Raw genomic sequence first — 18407 nt, 5'->3', positions numbered from 1 at the left:
TATATAAGTTTTTCCCTTCAATGTTTATGGTTTTTTATACATAAAAAAGAAACTGCATTACTTTGATTTTTTTTATAAATTGAATTTAAATTAATTTTAAGTTTTTTTTTTTTTTTTCCCCCGTATGGTATTTGAATACACCTATTTTGGCATGTTCGCTATGTGTTTGCCAAAGGCTAAAGGAGAATATGGGCCAGAACATCTATGTGCATAAATGATGAATGGGGAAGTTATTTAGTGTACTGTGTGAGAGTGGACGCAACAGTTCCACGGAAAATTTGGGGCAGAGAAAGTCTAAAGTTAGAATTTTTGTAAATCGCAAAGGGGTATGCAACGTTTTGGCACATGATGCGCCGAACTTTATAAATGTATATAACTATATCTATACACACGGATACATCAAAGGAATAAACACAGACAAACACAAAAAAAACCTACAAAACAACAACAAAAAAAATGATTATAGAAGAGAGAGAGAGAGACAGAGAGAGAGAGAGAGAGAGAGAGAGAGAGAGAGAGAGGGGAAAAAAAAACGTACCTTGAATGGAGATGGCGAGAGTACACATTAATTACATGAAATACACTGTTTGACATTTCGCTGTTACCTTGGAACACGTCTTGTATCCTTTGCACTAAATTAAAAACTGATCATTTCCTTTTGCCTGCTTTATTTGGCTATTGGGCACTGGACACTGTATGGCTATGATTGGCACACGTCACTCTCACTTTGGCACTGCTACACGTACCCACTTTCACTCTGCGCGCATTTTCACAACACTTTCGCAATGCACCACTCTTGCCGTCGGGGCTTTGGAGGGATTGGTGGGCGAAGTCCTCAGCGACTGGGGTGTGGGTGTTGTGGGAGGGCGTCGGTCACGTCGTGTTGAAGGCGTCTCGGAAGGCGGCGTCCAGCGGGACCTGCAGGAAGTTCTGGAAGGTCTCTCGGTACTTGGAGCGTTGTTTGGCCCTCCTGTGTTCCTCCCACAGGTCCGTGAGGAACTGCGCCTTGTCGGTCTGCCGTTTCGTGACGATGGCGTGTGCCGTCATGGCGATGATCCACATTGTGGCCAGGCGTTTCGCTTTGGGGAAAGGCTTCGCGTCCGGGACAGTGACAGCTGAGACATGTATCGCCCTCTCGTCGGTTCTGTTGATGTGGGCGATCATTTTTCTCGCTGCCGCCCATATTTCCCCGCTCTCTCTGCAGCCAAAACGATGCTCGATGGTGTCGGTCTGGTTGCAGAGCTCGCAGTTTGGGGATTCCCGCATTTTTATGCGTGCCAGTTTTTCGTTTGTCGGCACTGTTTTGTGGATGATTTTATACCACGTGTCCCTGGCGTGCTCAGGAAGTGTCCGTTCCGAGACATTCTTCCAGACCTGTGGCCAGTCATGGTCTGGAAAACTCGTCTCTATTTTGGACTTTCTTGCCTTCCCCCTCAGAGCGCTGTAGATGTTCCTCGCCGTTCTTTGCTGTGGGTTGGCAACGACCGCGGTGATGTAACTCTTGTCGATTGCCATCTGTTTTATGTGCCGCAACTTGAATGGTATGTTCGTAGTGTCTACAGGAGCCTCTTCAGATTCAGGTTTATATTGGTTTATCAGGCTGGACGTTATACTGTTGTTGTTCTGGTTTGCCATTTTCATCGCACGGTGTAGAAGCAGTGCCGCGCATTTCGTCTTAACGTCAGTCAGACCAAGTCCGCCTTCGTCCCTTGACAGGAAACACGTCGCCTGGGAGACCTTGAAGATTTCCCGCCTCCACAGCAAGTAGTACGCCGCACTTCCTATCGCTCGCGCAATTTCCGTCGGAGCACATAGTATTTGCGCCATGTACCACGCTTTCGACAGGATTGTTTCGTTTACTAACTGCACTCTTTGGCTCAGCGTCAGGTTCCGGTTCGCGTGTATCCTCACGAGCCCTCTCGTTGTGTTCAAGACGCTGCGCCAGTTTTGTGCTGCCATTTTCAAAGGGCACTGCTGTAGTTCCACTCCGAGTGCCCTATGGTTGTTTGTCACTCGGTACCACTGTCTCGCTGGTCGCAGTCTGCCGTTGCCTATTGGTAGTAGCACTGTCTTCGTCGGATTCGTTTTGGCACCTGAAGCCTTTTCGAAGGATTCCATGATAGGCTGGATTATTCCTAGTTCTTCTTCGTTTTGGATGAATATGCCCATGTCGTCAGCATAGGCCGTGCATACGATGTTTGTTGCACCCATTGTGTATCCTCCGATTTCGGCTGTTAGTTTTCGTAGTAGTGGGTCGAGGGCTATTGTGAAAAGTGCCATCGATAATGGACATCCTTGCCTGACGGATCTTCCCAGTCTTATTGACTTGGAAGTCCATCCGTTTACTGTTATTTTTGAGGTGGCATTTGTAATGACGTTCTTGATTGTTCTTCCGAATTTTGGTCCGAATCCGAGGCGTGCGAGCACCCGGTGTTCCCAGGCGGTCACCCATCCAAGTACTAACCGGGCCCGATGTTGCTTAACTTCGGTGATCGGACGAGAACCGGTGTATTCAACATGGTATGGCCGTTGGCGCCCTTATACTGTAGCCGCACGACAGAAGACGCCTCTGCCTCTTCTCCCAACACACACAATCGCAGTTTTCGGTGACACATTTGACGCAGAGCACGTCCTTCCGCAACAGCTGGAGCCTCGAAGGCGGCGCCGAGTGCGCGTCCGGCGTCTCAGAGGCGTCTGCCGGACTGGCGGGCGCGCCGCGCCGCCACTTGCGTGAGACACGCGGCTGCTCGGTGCGCCGCCCGTCATTCGTTTCGCTTGGTGCGTGCGGCGTCCGACACTCGCGGGCGACGCATCTTGTTCCCGTTATCCGGCGGGGGGCTGTGCGGGGTGTAGCAGTGTCCTGCTGGAGGGCGCCCCCGGCAGCTTCCTCACCTGACACACGCCGCGCGGCTCGCGTCCAGGTATTTGCGTGATCTGTGCAGTGCATTCGCACCTCTCCCCTTCCGTCCCGACTTGTCCCGACTTTGCTCGACTGCCGCTCGCTGCCGCTCGGGTCGTGGCCCATATGACAGCACAAGCACGAGAAACATCTGCGAGACGGCCGTGGGCCTAACGGGCGTGTCCGAGACGCCGTTTGCGGCCAGTAGACCTGTGCAAAGGTGCGAAAACAGGGACACAAGGCACAGGAGGGTCGCCAAAGCATCCTTCTCTTCTAGCGACGAAAGATACATTTTTGTTTACAAGTTTGCAGTCGTACGCTGCTACAAAACAATAAGCAGCCCTGACGTATTTCAGAACATATCTGTCGGTTCATACCGTTTTGTTATCTTCAGGCACTTTTAAGAAATCTTCCTTGGCACATTCTTCTTCCAACTGAGGCCATTCATATCGTATGTTATGTTTATTACAGTCATTTATTTTCATTTTTTTTTTTTTTTTCCTTCTGTGGAGTTTTGCACTGCTACGAAACAGTAGGTGGCCCTGACTCATTTCAGGTCACATCTGTCGATTCGTAGTGTTTCGTTATTTTCAAGGCATTCCTAGCACGTTGAAAATGCTTAAGGAAGCACGTTTGTCGCAAAAGAAAGGTAGTATGAAAAGAGGGCTGGCAGGGATAGCGGCGTAAAAAGGAGAAAATGAAGGGGAGCCAACAGCACCTTTTTTTTTTTTTTTTTTTTAAACGTATATAAACTTTTATTTACAATTTTTAACAATTACATATCTTTACATGAAATTGTATATTTTCTCGTTTTCAGTTCTGATTGTTCTTTTAGTAGTCTCTTGGCTTAGTTACAACACTTTTATTCACTGAGTGTCCTTTATATAAGTTTTTCCCTTCAATGTTTATGGTTTTTTATACATAAAAAAGAAACTGCATTACTTTGATTTTTTTTATAAATTGAATTTAAATTAATTTTAAGTTTTTTTTTTTTTTTTCCCCCGTATGGTATTTGAATACACCTATTTTGGCATGTTCGCTATGTGTTTGCCAAAGGCTAAAGGAGAATATGGGCCAGAACATCTATGTGCATAAATGATGAATGGGGAAGTTATTTAGTGTACTGTGTGAGAGTGGACGCAACAGTTCCACGGAAAATTTGGGGCAGAGAAAGTCTAAAGTTAGAATTTTTGTAAATCGCAAAGGGGTATGCAACGTTTTGGCACATGATGCGCCGAACTTTATAAATGTATATAACTATATCTATACACACGGATACATCAAAGGAATAAACACAGACAAACACAAAAAAAACCTACAAAACAACAACAAAAAAAATGATTATAGAAGAGAGAGAGAGAGACAGAGAGAGAGAGAGAGAGAGAGAGAGAGAGGGGAAAAAAAAACGTACCTTGAATGGAGATGGCGAGAGTACACATTAATTACATGAAATACACTGTTTGACATTTCGCTGTTACCTTGGAACACGTCTTGTATCCTTTGCACTAAATTAAAAACTGATCATTTCCTTTTGCCTGCTTTATTTGGCTATTGGGCACTGGACACTGTATGGCTATGATTGGCACACGTCACTCTCACTTTGGCACTGCTACACGTACCCACTTTCACTCTGCGCGCATTTTCACAACACTTTCGCAATGCACCACTCTTGCCGTCGGGGCTTTGGAGGGATTGGTGGGCGAAGTCCTCAGCGACTGGGGTGTGGGTGTTGTGGGAGGGCGTCGGTCACGTCGTGTTGAAGGCGTCTCGGAAGGCGGCGTCCAGCGGGACCTGCAGGAAGTTCTGGAAGGTCTCTCGGTACTTGGAGCGTTGTTTGGCCCTCCTGTGTTCCTCCCACAGGTCCGTGAGGAACTGCGCCTTGTCGGTCTGCCGTTTCGTGACGATGGCGTGTGCCGTCATGGCGATGATCCACATTGTGGCCAGGCGTTTCGCTTTGGGGAAAGGCTTCGCGTCCGGGACAGTGACAGCTGAGACATGTATCGCCCTCTCGTCGGTTCTGTTGATGTGGGCGATCATTTTTCTCGCTGCCGCCCATATTTCCCCGCTCTCTCTGCAGCCAAAACGATGCTCGATGGTGTCGGTCTGGTTGCAGAGCTCGCAGTTTGGGGATTCCCGCATTTTTATGCGTGCCAGTTTTTCGTTTGTCGGCACTGTTTTGTGGATGATTTTATACCACGTGTCCCTGGCGTGCTCAGGAAGTGTCCGTTCCGAGACATTCTTCCAGACCTGTGGCCAGTCATGGTCTGGAAAACTCGTCTCTATTTTGGACTTTCTTGCCTTCCCCCTCAGAGCGCTGTAGATGTTCCTCGCCGTTCTTTGCTGTGGGTTGGCAACGACCGCGGTGATGTAACTCTTGTCGATTGCCATCTGTTTTATGTGCCGCAACTTGAATGGTATGTTCGTAGTGTCTACAGGAGCCTCTTCAGATTCAGGTTTATATTGGTTTATCAGGCTGGACGTTATACTGTTGTTGTTCTGGTTTGCCATTTTCATCGCACGGTGTAGAAGCAGTGCCGCGCATTTCGTCTTAACGTCAGTCAGACCAAGTCCGCCTTCGTCCCTTGACAGGAAACACGTCGCCTGGGAGACCTTGAAGATTTCCCGCCTCCACAGCAAGTAGTACGCCGCACTTCCTATCGCTCGCGCAATTTCCGTCGGAGCACATAGTATTTGCGCCATGTACCACGCTTTCGACAGGATTGTTTCGTTTACTAACTGCACTCTTTGGCTCAGCGTCAGGTTCCGGTTCGCGTGTATCCTCACGAGCCCTCTCGTTGTGTTCAAGACGCTGCGCCAGTTTTGTGCTGCCATTTTCAAAGGGCACTGCTGTAGTTCCACTCCGAGTGCCCTATGGTTGTTTGTCACTCGGTACCACTGTCTCGCTGGTCGCAGTCTGCCGTTGCCTATTGGTAGTAGCACTGTCTTCGTCGGATTCGTTTTGGCACCTGAAGCCTTTTCGAAGGATTCCATGATAGGCTGGATTATTCCTAGTTCTTCTTCGTTTTGGATGAATATGCCCATGTCGTCAGCATAGGCCGTGCATACGATGTTTGTTGCACCCATTGTGTATCCTCCGATTTCGGCTGTTAGTTTTCGTAGTAGTGGGTCGAGGGCTATTGTGAAAAGTGCCATCGATAATGGACATCCTTGCCTGACGGATCTTCCCAGTCTTATTGACTTGGAAGTCCATCCGTTTACTGTTATTTTTGAGGTGGCATTTGTAATGACGTTCTTGATTGTTCTTCCGAATTTTGGTCCGAATCCGAGGCGTGCGAGCACCCGGTGTTCCCAGGCGGTCACCCATCCAAGTACTAACCGGGCCCGATGTTGCTTAACTTCGGTGATCGGACGAGAACCGGTGTATTCAACATGGTATGGCCGTTGGCGCCCTTATACTGTAGCCGCACGACAGAAGACGCCTCTGCCTCTTCTCCCAACACACACAATCGCAGTTTTCGGTGACACATTTGACGCAGAGCACGTCCTTCCGCAACAGCTGGAGCCTCGAAGGCGGCGCCGAGTGCGCGTCCGGCGTCTCAGAGGCGTCTGCCGGACTGGCGGGCGCGCCGCGCCGCCACTTGCGTGAGACACGCGGCTGCTCGGTGCGCCGCCCGTCATTCGTTTCGCTTGGTGCGTGCGGCGTCCGACACTCGCGGGCGACGCATCTTGTTCCCGTTATCCGGCGGGGGGCTGTGCGGGGTGTAGCAGTGTCCTGCTGGAGGGCGCCCCCGGCAGCTTCCTCACCTGACACACGCCGCGCGGCTCGCGTCCAGGTATTTGCGTGATCTGTGCAGTGCATTCGCACCTCTCCCCTTCCGTCCCGACTTGTCCCGACTTTGCTCGACTGCCGCTCGCTGCCGCTCGGGTCGTGGCCCATATGACAGCACAAGCACGAGAAACATCTGCGAGACGGCCGTGGGCCTAACGGGCGTGTCCGAGACGCCGTTTGCGGCCAGTAGACCTGTGCAAAGGTGCGAAAACAGGGACACAAGGCACAGGAGGGTCGCCAAAGCATCCTTCTCTTCTAGCGACGAAAGATACATTTTTGTTTACAAGTTTGCAGTCGTACGCTGCTACAAAACAATAAGCAGCCCTGACGTATTTCAGAACATATCTGTCGGTTCATACCGTTTTGTTATCTTCAGGCACTTTTAAGAAATCTTCCTTGGCACATTCTTCTTCCAACTGAGGCCATTCATATCGTATGTTATGTTTATTACAGTCATTTATTTTCATTTTTTTTTTTTTTTTCCTTCTGTGGAGTTTTGCACTGCTACGAAACAGTAGGTGGCCCTGACTCATTTCAGGTCACATCTGTCGATTCGTAGTGTTTCGTTATTTTCAAGGCATTCCTAGCACGTTGAAAATGCTTAAGGAAGCACGTTTGTCGCAAAAGAAAGGTAGTATGAAAAGAGGGCTGGCAGGGATAGCGGCGTAAAAAGGAGAAAATGAAGGGGAGCCAACAGCACCTTTTTTTTTTTTTTTTTTTTTAAACGTATATAAACTTTTATTTACAATTTTTAACAATTACATATCTTTACATGAAATTGTATATTTTCTCGTTTTCAGTTCTGATTGTTCTTTTAGTAGTCTCTTGGCTTAGTTACAACACTTTTATTCACTGAGTGTCCTTTATATAAGTTTTTCCCTTCAATGTTTATGGTTTTTTATACATAAAAAAGAAACTGCATTACTTTGATTTTTTTTATAAATTGAATTTAAATTAATTTTAAGTTTTTTCTTTTTTTTCCCCCGTATGGTATTTGAATACACCTATTTTGGCATGTTCGCTATGTGTTTGCCAAAGGCTAAAGGAGAATATGGGCCAGAACATCTATGTGCATAAATGATGAATGGGGAAGTTATTTAGTGTACTGTGTGAGAGTGGACGCAACAGTTCCACGGAAAATTTGGGGCAGAGAAAGTCTAAAGTTAGAATTTTTGTAAATCGCAAAGGGGTATGCAACGTTTTGGCACATGATGCGCCGAACTTTATAAATGTATATAACTATATCTATACACACGGATACATCAAAGGAATAAACACAGACAAACACAAAAAAAACCTACAAAACAACAACAAAAAAAATGATTATAGAAGAGAGAGAGAGAGACAGAGAGAGAGAGAGAGAGAGAGAGAGAGAGGGGAAAAAAAAACGTACCTTGAATGGAGATGGCGAGAGTACACATTAATTACATGAAATACACTGTTTGACATTTCGCTGTTACCTTGGAACACGTCTTGTATCCTTTGCACTAAATTAAAAACTGATCATTTCCTTTTGCCTGCTTTATTTGGCTATTGGGCACTGGACACTGTATGGCTATGATTGGCACACGTCACTCTCACTTTGGCACTGCTACACGTACCCACTTTCACTCTGCGCGCATTTTCACAACACTTTCGCAATGCACCACTCTTGCCGTCGGGGCTTTGGAGGGATTGGTGGGCGAAGTCCTCAGCGACTGGGGTGTGGGTGTTGTGGGAGGGCGTCGGTCACGTCGTGTTGAAGGCGTCTCGGAAGGCGGCGTCCAGCGGGACCTGCAGGAAGTTCTGGAAGGTCTCTCGGTACTTGGAGCGTTGTTTGGCCCTCCTGTGTTCCTCCCACAGGTCCGTGAGGAACTGCGCCTTGTCGGTCTGCCGTTTCGTGACGATGGCGTGTGCCGTCATGGCGATGATCCACATTGTGGCCAGGCGTTTCGCTTTGGGGAAAGGCTTCGCGTCCGGGACAGTGACAGCTGAGACATGTATCGCCCTCTCGTCGGTTCTGTTGATGTGGGCGATCATTTTTCTCGCTGCCGCCCATATTTCCCCGCTCTCTCTGCAGCCAAAACGATGCTCGATGGTGTCGGTCTGGTTGCAGAGCTCGCAGTTTGGGGATTCCCGCATTTTTATGCGTGCCAGTTTTTCGTTTGTCGGCACTGTTTTGTGGATGATTTTATACCACGTGTCCCTGGCGTGCTCAGGAAGTGTCCGTTCCGAGACATTCTTCCAGACCTGTGGCCAGTCATGGTCTGGAAAACTCGTCTCTATTTTGGACTTTCTTGCCTTCCCCCTCAGAGCGCTGTAGATGTTCCTCGCCGTTCTTTGCTGTGGGTTGGCAACGACCGCGGTGATGTAACTCTTGTCGATTGCCATCTGTTTTATGTGCCGCAACTTGAATGGTATGTTCGTAGTGTCTACAGGAGCCTCTTCAGATTCAGGTTTATATTGGTTTATCAGGCTGGACGTTATACTGTTGTTGTTCTGGTTTGCCATTTTCATCGCACGGTGTAGAAGCAGTGCCGCGCATTTCGTCTTAACGTCAGTCAGACCAAGTCCGCCTTCGTCCCTTGACAGGAAACACGTCGCCTGGGAGACCTTGAAGATTTCCCGCCTCCACAGCAAGTAGTACGCCGCACTTCCTATCGCTCGCGCAATTTCCGTCGGAGCACATAGTATTTGCGCCATGTACCACGCTTTCGACAGGATTGTTTCGTTTACTAACTGCACTCTTTGGCTCAGCGTCAGGTTCCGGTTCGCGTGTATCCTCACGAGCCCTCTCGTTGTGTTCAAGACGCTGCGCCAGTTTTGTGCTGCCATTTTCAAAGGGCACTGCTGTAGTTCCACTCCGAGTGCCCTATGGTTGTTTGTCACTCGGTACCACTGTCTCGCTGGTCGCAGTCTGCCGTTGCCTATTGGTAGTAGCACTGTCTTCGTCGGATTCGTTTTGGCACCTGAAGCCTTTTCGAAGGATTCCATGATAGGCTGGATTATTCCTAGTTCTTCTTCGTTTTGGATGAATATGCCCATGTCGTCAGCATAGGCCGTGCATACGATGTTTGTTGCACCCATTGTGTATCCTCCGATTTCGGCTGTTAGTTTTCGTAGTAGTGGGTCGAGGGCTATTGTGAAAAGTGCCATCGATAATGGACATCCTTGCCTGACGGATCTTCCCAGTCTTATTGACTTGGAAGTCCATCCGTTTACTGTTATTTTTGAGGTGGCATTTGTAATGACGTTCTTGATTGTTCTTCCGAATTTTGGTCCGAATCCGAGGCGTGCGAGCACCCGGTGTTCCCAGGCGGTCACCCATCCAAGTACTAACCGGGCCCGATGTTGCTTAACTTCGGTGATCGGACGAGAACCGGTGTATTCAACATGGTATGGCCGTTGGCGCCCTTATACTGTAGCCGCACGACAGAAGACGCCTCTGCCTCTTCTCCCAACACACACAATCGCAGTTTTCGGTGACACATTTGACGCAGAGCACGTCCTTCCGCAACAGCTGGAGCCTCGAAGGCGGCGCCGAGTGCGCGTCCGGCGTCTCAGAGGCGTCTGCCGGACTGGCGGGCGCGCCGCGCCGCCACTTGCGTGAGACACGCGGCTGCTCGGTGCGCCGCCCGTCATTCGTTTCGCTTGGTGCGTGCGGCGTCCGACACTCGCGGGCGACGCATCTTGTTCCCGTTATCCGGCGGGGGGCTGTGCGGGGTGTAGCAGTGTCCTGCTGGAGGGCGCCCCCGGCAGCTTCCTCACCTGACACACGCCGCGCGGCTCGCGTCCAGGTATTTGCGTGATCTGTGCAGTGCATTCGCACCTCTCCCCTTCCGTCCCGACTTGTCCCGACTTTGCTCGACTGCCGCTCGCTGCCGCTCGGGTCGTGGCCCATATGACAGCACAAGCACGAGAAACATCTGCGAGACGGCCGTGGGCCTAACGGGCGTGTCCGAGACGCCGTTTGCGGCCAGTAGACCTGTGCAAAGGTGCGAAAACAGGGACACAAGGCACAGGAGGGTCGCCAAAGCATCCTTCTCTTCTAGCGACGAAAGATACATTTTTGTTTACAAGTTTGCAGTCGTACGCTGCTACAAAACAATAAGCAGCCCTGACGTATTTCAGAACATATCTGTCGGTTCATACCGTTTTGTTATCTTCAGGCACTTTTAAGAAATCTTCCTTGGCACATTCTTCTTCCAACTGAGGCCATTCATATCGTATGTTATGTTTATTACAGTCATTTATTTTCATTTTTTTTTTTTTTTTTCCTTCTGTGGAGTTTTGCACTGCTACGAAACAGTAGGTGGCCCTGACTCATTTCAGGTCACATCTGTCGATTCGTAGTGTTTCGTTATTTTCAAGGCATTCCTAGCACGTTGAAAATGCTTAAGGAAGCACGTTTGTCGCAAAAGAAAGGTAGTATGAAAAGAGGGCTGGCAGGGATAGCGGCGTAAAAAGGAGAAAATGAAGGGGAGCCAACAGCACCTTTTTTTTTTTTTTTTTTTTTTTAAACGTATATAAACTTTTATTTACAATTTTTAACAATTACATATCTTTACATGAAATTGTATATTTTCTCGTTTTCAGTTCTGATTGTTCTTTTAGTAGTCTCTTGGCTTAGTTACAACACTTTTATTCACTGAGTGTCCTTTATATAAGTTTTTCCCTTCAATGTTTATGGTTTTTTATACATAAAAAAGAAACTGCATTACTTTGATTTTTTTTATAAATTGAATTTAAATTAATTTTAAGTTTTTTCTTTTTTTTCCCCCGTATGGTATTTGAATACACCTATTTTGGCATGTTCGCTATGTGTTTGCCAAAGGCTAAAGGAGAATATGGGCCAGAACATCTATGTGCATAAATGATGAATGGGGAAGTTATTTAGTGTACTGTGTGAGAGTGGACGCAACAGTTCCACGGAAAATTTGGGGCAGAGAAAGTCTAAAGTTAGAATTTTTGTAAATCGCAAAGGGGTATGCAACGTTTTGGCACATGATGCGCCGAACTTTATAAATGTATATAACTATATCTATACACACGGATACATCAAAGGAATAAACACAGACAAACACAAAAAAAACCTACAAAACAACAACAAAAAAAATGATTATAGAAGAGAGAGAGAGAGACAGAGAGAGAGAGAGAGAGAGAGAGAGAGAGGGGAAAAAAAAACGTACCTTGAATGGAGATGGCGAGAGTACACATTAATTACATGAAATACACTGTTTGACATTTCGCTGTTACCTTGGAACACGTCTTGTATCCTTTGCACTAAATTAAAAACTGATCATTTCCTTTTGCCTGCTTTATTTGGCTATTGGGCACTGGACACTGTATGGCTATGATTGGCACACGTCACTCTCACTTTGGCACTGCTACACGTACCCACTTTCACTCTGCGCGCATTTTCACAACACTTTCGCAATGCACCACTCTTGCCGTCGGGGCTTTGGAGGGATTGGTGGGCGAAGTCCTCAGCGACTGGGGTGTGGGTGTTGTGGGAGGGCGTCGGTCACGTCGTGTTGAAGGCGTCTCGGAAGGCGGCGTCCAGCGGGACCTGCAGGAAGTTCTGGAAGGTCTCTCGGTACTTGGAGCGTTGTTTGGCCCTCCTGTGTTCCTCCCACAGGTCCGTGAGGAACTGCGCCTTGTCGGTCTGCCGTTTCGTGACGATGGCGTGTGCCGTCATGGCGATGATCCACATTGTGGCCAGGCGTTTCGCTTTGGGGAAAGGCTTCGCGTCCGGGACAGTGACAGCTGAGACATGTATCGCCCTCTCGTCGGTTCTGTTGATGTGGGCGATCATTTTTCTCGCTGCCGCCCATATTTCCCCGCTCTCTCTGCAGCCAAAACGATGCTCGATGGTGTCGGTCTGGTTGCAGAGCTCGCAGTTTGGGGATTCCCGCATTTTTATGCGTGCCAGTTTTTCGTTTGTCGGCACTGTTTTGTGGATGATTTTATACCACGTGTCCCTGGCGTGCTCAGGAAGTGTCCGTTCCGAGACATTCTTCCAGACCTGTGGCCAGTCATGGTCTGGAAAACTCGTCTCTATTTTGGACTTTCTTGCCTTCCCCCTCAGAGCGCTGTAGATGTTCCTCGCCGTTCTTTGCTGTGGGTTGGCAACGACCGCGGTGATGTAACTCTTGTCGATTGCCATCTGTTTTATGTGCCGCAACTTGAATGGTATGTTCGTAGTGTCTACAGGAGCCTCTTCAGATTCAGGTTTATATTGGTTTATCAGGCTGGACGTTATACTGTTGTTGTTCTGGTTTGCCATTTTCATCGCACGGTGTAGAAGCAGTGCCGCGCATTTCGTCTTAACGTCAGTCAGACCAAGTCCGCCTTCGTCCCTTGACAGGAAACACGTCGCCTGGGAGACCTTGAAGATTTCCCGCCTCCACAGCAAGTAGTACGCCGCACTTCCTATCGCTCGCGCAATTTCCGTCGGAGCACATAGTATTTGCGCCATGTACCACGCTTTCGACAGGATTGTTTCGTTTACTAACTGCACTCTTTGGCTCAGCGTCAGGTTCCGGTTCGCGTGTATCCTCACGAGCCCTCTCGTTGTGTTCAAGACGCTGCGCCAGTTTTGTGCTGCCATTTTCAAAGGGCACTGCTGTAGTTCCACTCCGAGTGCCCTATGGTTGTTTGTCACTCGGTACCACTGTCTCGCTGGTCGCAGTCTGCCGTTGCCTATTGGTAGTAGCACTGTCTTCGTCGGATTCGTTTTGGCACCTGAAGCCTTTTCGAAGGATTCCATGATAGGCTGGATTATTCCTAGTTCTTCTTCGTTTTGGATGAATATGCCCATGTCGTCAGCATAGGCCGTGCATACGATGTTTGTTGCACCCATTGTGTATCCTCCGATTTCGGCTGTTAGTTTTCGTAGTAGTGGGTCGAGGGCTATTGTGAAAAGTGCCATCGATAATGGACATCCTTGCCTGACGGATCTTCCCAGTCTTATTGACTTGGAAGTCCATCCGTTTACTGTTATTTTTGAGGTGGCATTTGTAATGACGTTCTTGATTGTTCTTCCGAATTTTGGTCCGAATCCGAGGCGTGCGAGCACCCGGTGTTCCCAGGCGGTCACCCATCCAAGTACTAACCGGGCCCGATGTTGCTTAACTTCGGTGATCGGACGAGAACCGGTGTATTCAACATGGTATGGCCGTTGGCGCCCTTATACTGTAGCCGCACGACAGAAGACGCCTCTGCCTCTTCTCCCAACACACACAATCGCAGTTTTCGGTGACACATTTGACGCAGAGCACGTCCTTCCGCAACAGCTGGAGCCTCGAAGGCGGCGCCGAGTGCGCGTCCGGCGTCTCAGAGGCGTCTGCCGGACTGGCGGGCGCGCCGCGCCGCCACTTGCGTGAGACACGCGGCTGCTCGGTGCGCCGCCCGTCATTCGTTTCGCTTGGTGCGTGCGGCGTCCGACACTCGCGGGCGACGCATCTTGTTCCCGTTATCCGGCGGGGGGCTGTGCGGGGTGTAGCAGTGTCCTGCTGGAGGGCGCCCCCGGCAGCTTCCTCACCTGACACACGCCGCGCGGCTCGCGTCCAGGTATTTGCGTGATCTGTGCAGTGCATTCGCACCTCTCCCCTTCCGTCCCGACTTGTCCCGACTTTGCTCGACTGCCGCTCGCTGCCGCTCGGGTCGTGGCCCATATGACAGCACAAGCACGAGAAACATCTGCGAGACGGCCGTGGGCCTAACGGGCGTGTCCGAGACGCCGTTTGCGGCCAGTAGACCTGTGCAAAGGTGCGAAAACAGGGACACAAGGCACAGGAGGGTCGCCAAAGCATCCTTCTCTTCTAGCGACGAAAGATACATTTTTGTTTACAAGTTTGCAGTCGTACGCTGCTACAAAACAATAAGCAGCCCTGACGTATTTCAGAACATATCTGTCGGTTCATACCGTTTTGTTATCTTCAGGCACTTTTAAGAAATCTTCCTTGGCACATTCTTCTTCCAACTGAGGCCATTAATATCGTATGTTATGTTTATTACAGTCATTTATTTTCATTTTTTTTTTTTTTTTTTTTTTTTTCTTTTGTGGAGTTTTGCACTGCTACGAAACAGTAGGTGGCCCCGACTCATTTCAGATCACATCTGTCGATTCGTAGTGTTTCGTTATTTTCAAGGCATTCCTAGCACGTTGAAAATGCTTAAGGAAGCACGTTTGTCACAAAAGAAAGGTAGTATGAAAAGAGGGCTGGCAGGGATAGCGGCGTAAAAAGGAGAAAATGAAGGGGAGCCAACAGCACCTTTTTTTTTTTTTTTTTTTTTACTAATCTCCCCTTATAGCCCGGCCTTGTCACTCTCCACAAAACGCCTTCCATTGGCGAGCTTCATGAGCTATAAGGTGCTGTTGTCTCCATGGCCCACGACGAACAGACGAGAAAAGAAAACGTATCCCCCGTTAGCATCCTTGAGAATGTCTACGTCCGTCGGGAAAGAAAAAACGGCAGGTACAAAGAAAAAACCATGATCCATGAAATCTTCTAAATGGAGACAAGTAATCCACCAGAAAACAAGAGTCCAGTATAGAAAATATAAAACACAAAACTAAAAAAAGAAGCCACTTCCTCAGGTATTCTATTACTGGGAAAATTCCACACCAGTAAAGCAGATGAGTAGAGTCCAACAAGTGGAGAAATGAAACTAAAAGAAGGAAATTAAAGTCACTGCGCGGTAATACAGGAAAAGACCAAAAGATAGTACTGCCGCCACTTGGGAGACCTACATGAGAAAGTTAGTTCTGCAAAAAGAAAATGCCGATGTCCACAGCATAAAAATAATCAGAATCAAGGAGAAGGTAAACCATACCTGAAATGAAAAGGAACACAAAGAATAAAAAGTAAAGTACCTCTGATTACACGAATTTCAATAATTGTACGTTCCTGGAAAACACAACACGAGCGGTCAAAGTAGAAGAGTATACCAAATCATCAAACCATGTTAAGTAGCCATCGACATCCGGGTAAAAGCATGAGCAAGGGCGACCTGCAAAAAATTCGCGAAATTAGCACGATAGCCAGGCATGGCTGCAGTTTGTTCATGCTGAGTCCATAAGTATGTAAGAAAGTCAAATTTGGTTGTCAATTTCAGGGAAAACATTGCAAAAACGGTATGACCCAGGATCCACACCGTGGCATTCTTCTTAGTATTCGGGTAGGCGGCGCACTGAGGGATTAAGACATCTGTCGGCAAAACAGAACGCGTATCCACCCGATTGATAAGGCGAACCATATCTCGGGCGGTATGCCAAACACTGCAAAAATGGCCACACACGAAACGGTGTTCAAGCGTATCTTCCACAGCACACAGGTCACAAGCTCCAGACGAGATGAGATTAATGGAGTGGAGCTTCGCATTCGTAGGGAAGGTACGATGTACAACCTTGTACCACACTGCGTGTACAGAGGGAGGAAGAACAGTGCTGGCAAGATTTTTCCATACCGTGACCCAGTTATACCACGGTAGCCGATACTCCCACTTACAACGCACAGTAGACCCACGGAAAGCAGAAACGACGTCGCTGACTCGAAGGCTGGGAACGTCACAGAGCTCCAAGTAGCTGTTTTCCATATAGTAGCGACGCACATAATTAAGAAAAAAGGGAATGTGCGAGACATTCACCGGCGCCGCCGCAGATGGAGGACGATACAGATTGAAGACCGCCGCAGTGGTACCGTTCGGGGCCCTCTCCATCACAACAGTGGTCCTCTTCCAAAACAGAGCGGAGCACTTCGCGCGAAGATCTACTAAACCCAAACCACCATCTGTCGGGCTGAGAGTACAAGTTTCATACGAGACTTTAAAAATGTCACCTCGCCATAAAAACCAATACACCGCCTGCTTGAGGGCACGTTCCAATTGCCGAGGCAGTGGAAGGACCTGCGCGAGATACCATGCCCTGGCCAGAATGTTAGTATTGATCAAGGCCACCTTATCACGAAGCGCCAACGTGCGAGCCGCATAGATCTTGGCAATGGCACGCACCTTGTGCAGCGTGGACCGCCAATTAAGCGCTTCCATCCGTTGTGGGTGAGAAGAAAAAAGCACGCCCAGGACTTTCTGCTGTTCGCGGACGCAGAACCAGTTCCGCTGTAAGGACCGTGCGCGGGGTGTAAGAGGCAAACAAACAGTCTTAGCAGGGTTGACAATGGCACCTGTGGCTTTTTCAAAGCGTTGCAGTGCGCCATATAAATTGTCAACGTCATCGGAATGGCCAAGAAAAACACCAAGGTCGTCGGCGTATGCCTTACAAATGAGGCGGTCTGCCCCGACCTGAATGCCGCGGCATTCGCGGCCGATAATCCGCAGCAACGGATCTAAGGCGACAGAAAAAAGGGCCATCGAAAGGGGACACCCCTGCCGCACCGAGCGCCCAACACGGAAAGCCGGCGTCAAGCGGCCGTTGACACTAACTCGTGACGTCGCATTCTGTAAAAGATGCTTTACCACAGTCGTAAACTTAAGACCGAATCCCATCCGCACAAGAACCTGGCGGAGGTATACATGGCTAATGCGGTCGAAAGCATTTTTGAAGTCAATCAATAAGATGGCAGCGGTCGGCACTCTCGCACTTTTAACAAAGCCGATACAGTCGCGATATGCGAGAACGGCGTCAAAAATGTTTCGACCCGGCACCGCACATGATTGACTGTCACTGAGAACCGACGGTAAAACAACTTTAAGACGTTGAGCCACACAGCGCGTCACAATCTTAAAGTCGGCGTTAAGTAGTGTGATCGGCCGAACAGCGTCAATACAGGGCGTCGCAGTCGATTTAGGTACTAAGGTCACTACCCCCTCCTCAAACGCAGCAGGGATAACAGCACCATCCCGTATTTCATTTAAAAGAGCCACAAAAACATCACGAAAAAGATCATAAAACTTCAAATAAAATTCAGCAGGAATGCCGTCGGGACCAGGCGATTTACACTTAGGGCTTCGTCGGATAGCGTCGTACAGGTCGTCAGGTACATAAGCAGCATTTAAATGCGTCCTATCCGCACGAGTTAAAACATGAGGTATGACTTGTAAAAAATCCCGCAACGCATCACAATCAACATCCAGCGCACGGAAAAGGGAACTAAAATGATGAAAAATATCCCGCTCAATGTCGGACTGGACAGTAGTCCGTCCGCCGTCGCACTTTTTCCAGGTACTGATGTGCAGACGGGCGCGCCGCCTTCGTTCCCTGGTCAGATGGTAAAGCGACAAAGGTTCGCCATCCACAACCCCCACAGGCTGGATGCGGACGACGACACCGGCACTAACAGCACGCAAATCATCGAGAAGCTTACGCTGGAATTGCTTAAAAGCGGGCAGCAAGGCAGGCTGTGACGTCACGCGCAGCGCGAGGTCTTGTAAACACGCCTGATGGAAACGGGCCGTAGCGCGACGCCAACGAGCCGCCTCGCGGCTAAAATCCATTAAAAACCGCCGGATCACCGGCTTGGCCTCCCCAACCCACCACTCCAGCACACTACAGTCACCTCGCCTAGTCTCGAGTATTTTGTGCCACCGATTGATGAAACACATCACAAAATGGTCGTCGTTCAATAAAGCACAATTTAATTTCCACAGAGTCGGTCGTCTGGGAATACAGAATTTAGGCAATAAAAGCTGGCAAAGGTAACCGGAATGATCAGAAAAGAGCACGGGAAACATTTCCATGCGGCAAATTCGGGCAGAAAGCGAGGCAGAAATGTAAATTCT

General features: G+C 48.8%; 4 non-coding genes across 4 annotated transcripts; all 4 read right to left on the bottom strand.

Annotated features, from left to right (window-relative positions):
- Positions 1 to 2414: 2414 nt before the first annotated feature.
- On the bottom strand, positions 2415 to 2534 carry LOC124803676. Its single transcript, XR_007017230.1, has one exon. It is a non-coding gene; the product is annotated as a 5S ribosomal RNA (ribosomal RNA).
- A 3652-nt stretch (positions 2535 to 6186) lies between these two features.
- Positions 6187 to 6306, bottom strand: LOC124803665. Its single transcript, XR_007017229.1, has one exon. It is a non-coding gene; the product is annotated as a 5S ribosomal RNA (ribosomal RNA).
- A 3652-nt stretch (positions 6307 to 9958) lies between these two features.
- LOC124803654 lies at positions 9959 to 10078 on the bottom strand. The gene has a single exon (XR_007017228.1). It is a non-coding gene; the product is annotated as a 5S ribosomal RNA (ribosomal RNA).
- Positions 10079 to 13733: 3655 nt separating this feature from the next.
- Positions 13734 to 13853, bottom strand: LOC124803642. Its single transcript, XR_007017226.1, has one exon. It is a non-coding gene; the product is annotated as a 5S ribosomal RNA (ribosomal RNA).
- Positions 13854 to 18407: the final 4554 nt, after the last annotated feature.

The sequence above is a fragment of the Schistocerca piceifrons genome, chromosome 6, assembly GCF_021461385.2.
Source record: "Schistocerca piceifrons isolate TAMUIC-IGC-003096 chromosome 6, iqSchPice1.1, whole genome shotgun sequence".
Taxonomy (NCBI): Eukaryota; Metazoa; Arthropoda; class Insecta; order Orthoptera; family Acrididae; genus Schistocerca; species Schistocerca piceifrons.
Note: the sequence above shows the minus strand (reverse complement) of the source record. Positions and strands in the feature narration are given on the sequence as shown.